A 7,999-nucleotide genomic window follows, 5' to 3' on the forward strand; every position below is an offset into this window, starting at 1 on the left:
CACCTTAAAGTTTCTTATGTGTATTATGGGGGCGGGGCATATGCGGTCACCATGAGGCTGTCAGATTCTGAGTCTATAAGTGAGATAATAGCTCCAGAAGGCTCTAGAAAAGGCAGAAAGCAACCCCCAGACATGAGGTATTGTTTTTCACTCTCTGCTGCCCCATCTCTTTCTAATTTCCTTTGGTTGTGCAGCCACCGGGCTCAGAGAGGGTCAGGTAAGCATTTGTGACCTGAGTCTTTGGACTGCAGGAGTGATGGTGGTTCAGGCAGGGCTGCTCTCCCTGGGGGCAGATAGAGACTCCCCCCACGTGCCAGGCAGGAGGTGTCTGAGAGGCGCAGGAGCCTTGGATATCGCCTGCCTCTGAGCCTCTCAGCTCAGAGTCTGTTCAGAGCTCCGTCTGCGCCCCACCTGAGTTCCAGGCTTAGAGTTGCCAAGTGACTGGCTGGAGGAAGGCATTCTAAGCCCAGGGACCGCCAAGTACAAAGCCCTAGAAGGGGGAATAAACTTGGCAGGTTTAAGTGGCAGCAGACCAGCCTGGCTGGAGAGGGAAAGGGGAGGAGGTCAAACATCCGTAACCTGCTCCAAGCAGCCGAATCCCCAAGAAGCCAAGGAGCCCCAAGGGGGCAGGTAAGGGATGTTCCCACTACTTGCAAATGCTCCGGGTGCTCTCGAATGTGTGGATCGGTCTCTGGTAACGGGCCGACAGCCAACAGCAGCTCTGGCTGTGCCCACTGAGATCACCTGACCTTTTCTCTTCCTCCTGTCAACTTGTTTGCAGGCTGGGTCTGAGCCAGAGGTGAGGGGGCTGGCAGGGCTCAGAGATGTAGCCTTGAGGGCTTGCCTCTCCCTGCCCAGCCATTAGAGCCAACGTGATGTTACCAAGGCCCCTCAGCCTCCATCTGCCAGTTCCAGAAACCCAGTCCCCTGGGGGCAGGGGTAGGGCAGGGGGAGGCTTCTGGCAGCAGGACTGGTGAGTCCTAATATCACAGCCTATCTGAGAGGCACAGGAACTCATAACAGACTCACCTGTTTACAAAATTCCCAAAGTCCAGGCTGCACTCTGGGCTACTTACATCAGAATCTCTAAGGGGGGAGGATTTGAATATTTACAGCCCACTCAGGAGATTCCACTGTGCAACCCAGGCTGAGGACCAGGGCTGTGGTTCCTTGCAGCTCTCTGGGGCCTCTGAGTTCAGACAGAATTGGATTTGAACTCCAGCTCTCCGACTTCACCAAGTGACCTCAACCAACATTCGGAGCCTCCCTGAGCCTCTATTCCCTCCTCTGTAAAAAGTGCATCGTAGTAATACACCTACCTTATGCGTTGTCCTCAAGGCCAAAGGTATTAATCCATGATAAACACATGGCACAAAGGGTTCATTCCTAGTAAGAGCCCAATAAATGTGTTTATTGTTATTACTTTCCCAAGGTCAAGCATGCCATTAGAAAGCTCCTCTTTAGGTTAAGTTGAAATGTTCTTATGGCTGCAAGAATCATCTTCTCAAAACCCAAATTTCCTTGCATCACCCACCCACTTAAAATCATTCTGTGGTTTTCCTTTATTCTCAGAGTCAACAGAAGTTTTGAATTTGACTTAGCAGCCTTCAAGGCTCTGCCCCCTCACCTTCTTTTTTATTTATTTATTTATTCATTTATTTAATTTTTGGCTGCATTGGGTCTTTGCTGCTGCACGCGGGTTTTCTCTAGTTGCTGGGAGCCAGGGCTACTCTTTGTTGTTGTGTGCAGGCTTCTCATTGTGGTGGCTTCTCTTGTTGCGGAGCATGGGCTCTAGGCGCACGGGCTTCAGTAGTTGTGGCACGGGGTTCCCCCTTGCGGGTTCTAAAGCACAGGCTCAGTAGTTGTGGCACGCGGGCTTAGTTGCTCCACGGCATGTGGGATCTTCCCGGACCAGGGCTCAAACCCGTGTCCCCTGCATTGGCAGGCGGATTCTTAACCACTGTGCCACCAGGGAAGCCCCCCTCACGTTCTTATTTTGCAGTCTTTGCTCCCTTCACACCATGACCTGGGGGAGGGGACTCCTTTGATTCCCCAGACCCGCCCTGCTGGTCCCACCACCGGGCCTTTACATATGAAACTCCCATCACTGCGCCCCTGGAATGCCTTCCCCACTCTTCTTCCTGCTAACTTACCCTGCAGATCTCAGCTTGGTCATATCACTCTACCAGTAAAGTTCTTTACACTCTGTCCAGGACAAATCCTTGCCTTGTCATTCTCATGGCACCATCTCACAGCTGACATTTTACATTTATTTCTCTGGGCATTTGTCCAATGCTCGTCACCTGTGCTAGACTCTAAGCTCCAAGAAGACAGAGACCATATCTGCATTTTGCTCACCCCAGCATCCCCGATGCCTAACTCACTGAGTTGAGGTTTGATAAATATCTATGGAATAAATGGCCCAAATTGGCCTCTTGATAAAGTCCACCTGTTCAAATGCGGCTCCTTGCAGCAGTCGGTGCCCTGGACTAGAGGACTGCCCTGCAGGGGTGGGCCGGCACCTTCGGGACCCCCACTCTTCTCTCCTCTCCCTCCTTATAGAAGGTGGCTCTTCCAGACGTCCAGGTCCTCCTTAGACAGGTTCTGGTTGTACCACGCTTGGAGTGGGATTCAAAGTAGCTGATGGGGTGCTTTTCAAGAGTGATTTGCCCACAGAGTTCTGCCAAGTGGTGGGGCAGCTGAGAAGTGTTTCAGGATTTAATGCCCTCCTTAGCCTTTCACCTCTGAGGCCCTTGATCTCCATGTAATTAAGCTCATACATTAAATGCGCTTTATGGGATGAGAAAGCCCCACGTGGAACATGGACTTTTCACACCAGGAGGCCATTTTAGGTTATTGTCAGCCTCAGCTTGAAAAATCGCTTGGGGTGGGGATGAATTGAGGTTGTGAGTTTACAAGGGCATCAGTGAAAATAAATACCAGAGATGAAGCTAAACTCTTCCTTCTTGTTTTTTTTTTTTTTTCTTGGCCACGTCATGAGGCTTGCAGGATCTTAGTTCCTCGACCAGGGAATGAATCCAGGCCCACGGCAATGAGAGCACTGAGTCTTAACCACTGGACCGCCAAGGGAAGTCCCTTCCTTCTTGTTTTTAATCAGGGTCAATCTGAGGCAAAATGATAAAGTAGATGAAGAATATCTTTTCAAAAAAAGCGACTTGTGCTCACTTCGGCAGCACATATACTAAAATTGGAACGATACAGAGAAGATCAGCATGACCCCTGCACAAGGATGACATGCAAATTCGTGAAGCGTTCCATATTTTTAGGCAGAGCTCCAAAGCCGTCGTCAGGTTTCTAACTGTGATGATGAAGCATGTTTACGTTGGTGAATTTGAAATCATCGATGATCACAGGGCTGGGAAAAGTGTTGTGAACCTCACAGGCAGGCTAAATAAGTGTGGAGTGATCAGCCGCAGGTTTGATGTGCAACTGAAAGATCTAGAAAAATGGCAGAATAACCTGCTCCCATCCCATCCGTTTGGTATCATTGTACTGTCAACCTCAGCTGGCATCATGGACCATGAAGAAGCAAGATGAAAACACACAGGAGGGAGAATCCTTGGATTCTTTTTCTAGGGATGTAATACATACATGCAGATAAAATGCCTCAGAGGAAAAATAAATAAAAATTAAAAAGCAACTTGCCCAGAGCCATCTTTGGGCCCTTTCTGAGAAATTCTGTTTAGGCTTTTGTCTCCAGAGCAGGGAGAGGCCTGGAATTTTGCAGAGGTTATTAGGAGCCAATAAGTAAGCACCTACCCTCGTCCTGGCCTCAGCCGCTACATGAGGAGCTAGGCCTGTGAGGGTAACTTCCATCTTACCCGCAGAGCTCCACAGCCAGCGCCCACCTGGGCCTGAGGACAGCTGTGGAAGGGACACCAGGAAAGGGGAAAATGAAGAAAAAGAAACACACATAGGCTCCAGCCCCATCAAAGAGTAGAAGCTGAGTCTTTTCCATTCTAGTTTTCCCCTCAGCCTGGCCCGGGGATTGGCAAAGCTGGCTGTACTTCACAGTTGGCTGCGGAGCTTGTAAAGGGCCAGACTCCCAGGTCCCATCAAGGGAACTAAAGGGCTGGAGGAGGTGCAGCTGTGTCCACACCCTTCTCTACCCTGCGAGCTACTGACTCCCCACCTGTCCTGGGGACCACAGGCGTCATCCCTGACCACAGTGAGGCCTTCAGAGATGTCTGCTGAGTTGAGATGAAATCTGTAATTGACTAGACAGGATCCTGCTTTGTGGGAGGGAAATGCTTGGGACCCAAACCCCACCACATAGGAGTGCTTCCAAGTCAGAGCACTTGCCCACATTTCTCTGGCTCCCCTCCACAGGGGGCACACAGGGTGGTGGGGAGGGCCTACTGCCCACAGAGGGGCCCGCTCATGGCCAATGTAGCTGAAAGTGCAGCCTCTAGATGCACCCGCTTAGTTCCAGTCCCACTGCATTGACTTTGGCATTGACCCAAGCTCTCTAGGACTCAACTTTCCCCATCTGTAAAGAGGGGATGTTGATCGTAGTAGCGGCTCACAGCGGTGTGGAGAAGCTGAGAAGAGACAATACACATAACACCCAGCATGTGACTAATGTTCAGTTAGATAATAATGTTATTATCTTCCAGCTCAGGAAACCTAATAACAGCAACCACTGATTGTCTTCAGTGGAAGCAGAGGGCCAGATGTGAACGTTCAATGCTTCAGAACATGCTGGCCTGATTCATCCAGCTGTTTTAATTTATGTTTCAGGAATTTCAGGCTCTTAGCTCTGCTTTGGAGACACAAGCATAAATGTTTAGTGCCAAAATGGATTCTGAGACCATCTGATTCAATCCTTCATTTCACAGATAGGGAAACTGAGGCCACCTGACGTGAAATGTCTTGGCCAAAGCCGCACAAGGAATCAGAAGAAGACAGAGCTGGGACTGGAACCCAGATTTCTTGTTTTCCTGGACAACTGCAGTATTCCTGCACTCTACCAGCTGCCTCTGTAATTTAGAATGTGTGTGAAATCCCTTTAACTGATAATGCTAGAAAGATGTGTGGTTCTTGTGTTCTTATTCTTTTTCTTTTCTCCAGCTGAGGGTCATGGTCGAATAATATCACGGATCAGAATCTCTCTTTCCCTCTCTCTCTTTTTTCCTTTGGCTCAGAATCTAGAAAACAGCCTGGAGAAGAAACCAGGGCAGATCTTCCAGCCTCTAAGCCTCAGGACTGGAGGTTTGTGTGGTAGACGTTTGCCCCCTAGTGGAATGAGTGAAGATGACAGGCAGGGAGTGAAGAAGCTTCTGCCTCCAGGACCTGGCTTCCCAGGGGTCCGATGCAGCTTGCACAGCCGGGCCTCCCTTACCTCACCCTAATGCCAGCACCGTCAGATCCCATCTTTACTTAAAATTATGATATTCTGTTCATCAAAACACTTTTTGGTATTAATTTTGATTTATTAAGACATTGAATTAAAATATTATTTATATTGATTATTTTGGGGGCAACTCCTTTAAATTTTGCACGTGAGGTGAGTGCCCCATTTGCCTCCCCCGATCGTAGTCTTTTTAAAATATTTATTTATTTATTTGTTTGTTTCTTTATTTATTTTCGACCATAGTCTTAATCCAGAAGGCGGCCCTGGAAGAACCCGCAGATACCTGATGTGCTGACCCCCTCACTTGTCGGAGGTGCCCTGAGGCCCGGCAAGGGCTGGGCTGGGCCAGCCTGTTAGGGCAGTGTGGTCTGCTGCTTTTGCACTGAAATAATCAGAACTGCATATTTCCCAGGCTTTCTCCAGAAGCGAACGGTGACAAAGAACCTCTCCTTGCCCAAACCCTAGCCAGGCTCCTCTGAGCCCTCTTCTTTACTAGGCCTGTCAACCTGGGCCTATAAGGACTTGAACAAACACTAACATCGTTTCCAACAGCTCAAGGCCCTGTGACCCATGCCCCCCTTAAAGTGGCTGCCTGAAAACACTCAAGGCAGCCAAAATCACGTACTGTTTGTTCCAGCCAACATCTGAAGATAGCGCCCCTGTTTCCCAGTCTCTGTGGGAACGTAGTAACCCCATTTTGATAGAGGCCAAGTTAGCAAGTCCATAAGGGCTTCACCTGGACCAGTCCCCTCCCCCTTTTCCCTGAGTCTACAGAGCCCCCAGTCAGCCCCATCCCCACTCCCTCATCCTCCCTTTAAAACACCCAGTCACCGCTGAACAAAGCAAAGTGAGCCCAATTCACATTGGACTCTTCCAATGCAGTAATATACTACAATAGTATATTACTGATTAAAATCAGTCCTTACCACTTTAACTAGTGTTCAGCTTTTCTTTGAAATTTATTTAATTTATTTTTGGCTGCTTTGGGTCTTCCTTGCTGTGCACGGGCTTTCTCTAGTTGCAGCGAGCGGGGGTTACTCTTCGTTGCGGTGTGCAGGTTTCTCATTGCAGTGGCTTCTCTTGTTGCAGAGTACGGGCTCTAGGCGTGCGGGCTTCAGTAGTTGTGGCTCACGGGCTCTAGAGTGCAGGCTCAGTAGTTGTGGCACTCGGGCTTAGTTGCTCCGCGGCATGTAGGATCTTCCTCGGCCAGGGCTTGAACACTTGTCCCCTGCGTTGGCAGGCGGATTCTTAACCACTACGCCACCAGGGAAGCCCCCAGTGTTCAGGGAAGCCCCCAGTGTTCAGCTTTGTTTCTCTTTGATAACGGCTGACTTTTGAAGAGTGTCCCTTATGAGAAAAGACCCTGGGGCCAAGGGCAATTTTATTGCACAAAGATGCGCTGAATTCTGGGTCTTCCTCAATGCCTAAAGCATGAAGCCCTAGGGAATTCCCTGGCCGGACTCAGTGCTTTCACTGCCAGGGCCCAGGTTCAATCCCTGGACAGGGAACTAAGATCCTGCAAGCCACGTGGTGCAGCCAAAAATAAACAAATAAAAATAAATAAATAAATAAAACTTAACAAAAGACAAAAAAGCATGAAGGCTTAAAGATAGGCCCTATTTGCAGGGGCCCACAGTAAGTAGCTAGACTAGGAGGAGGGTCTGGTGCCCCAGCATGTCTGGGAAGGCCACCTCGTTGGAACACCTTCCTCAACTGGGCCTACATCCTGCATCACCTGCTGGAGGACTCCAAGTACTCAAGGCACCAAGGCGTCAGCCACCCTCAGGAGTGTTAGGGGACACACCAGCCCTCCTCCTTGCCATCAACTGGCTACCAGAGACCCCCCTCAACTGTGTCACCTACTTCTGCCCACCTGCCACCAACCCAGCGCTCCCACCTCCCCACTTCCAGCAGTCCTGGGCCACATCCAAGGAAGACGAGACCCCAGAACTTGGTCCTGAAAGGCCTCTGCCTCCACCTGCCCGATCCCCTACAAAGAGTGCTAAGGCTCCCCCCACCCCATTATCCCCCCACCCCAGGATTCCCTGGCAGGCTGCCAAGGGGACATGGGTTTAGGTCAGGCCCAGAAGTGGCAACCACAGAGCTTCAGGGTCCTGCCCATCTTGCTCAGGCTGCATTTATTACTGAGGTTTCACAGAGTTGAGTCAACTGCTTGAATCCCTGGGGGCAGGAAGAGGAAGCGGCTAAAGGTGCTCTTTTTAAGAATGTAAAATAAAGAAGAAGAAAGGAAAAGACAAAAGAATTGTTCATAGACAAAAATGCCTCGAGCTCAGAAGCTGGCCCTTTCCTACAGGGGTGCTGGGCAGGACCCCAACCACACACTAATCTGCTTGGGCCCCAAACTCCTTCTTAGGTTTCTCAGACCCATCCCAAACTGATATGTTTTGTGGCCTAAAGAGAATGGAATTATTTTAAGTAAGCTCCATTTCATTTACGGAGGGGTTCACCCCTTCCAGGACCACCTCAGGCAGCGTCTCCTTTCCTTTCCTTTGCCCCCCAGCCCCACTTTTCCAGCTAGGAGACGGTCAACCCAATCTGCCAGGGACCTGCGGTTCCATCAGAAAGTTCTCTCCAGCAATCAACCTGGGAGGCTTCTCAGCACCA

At 49.9% G+C, this 7,999-nt stretch overlaps 1 non-coding gene across 1 annotated transcript; it reads left to right on the forward strand.

Annotated features, from left to right (window-relative positions):
- The first annotated feature begins 3,178 nt into the window (after nucleotides 1–3,178).
- LOC115844301 (U6 spliceosomal RNA) lies at nucleotides 3,179–3,285 on the forward strand. Its single transcript, XR_004036070.1, has one exon. It is a non-coding gene; the product is annotated as a U6 spliceosomal RNA (small nuclear RNA).
- The last annotated feature ends 4,714 nt before the right edge of the window (nucleotides 3,286–7,999 follow it).

This window comes from Globicephala melas, chromosome 3 (assembly GCF_963455315.2).
Source record: "Globicephala melas chromosome 3, mGloMel1.2, whole genome shotgun sequence".
Lineage (NCBI taxonomy): Eukaryota > Metazoa > Chordata > Mammalia > Artiodactyla > Delphinidae > Globicephala > Globicephala melas.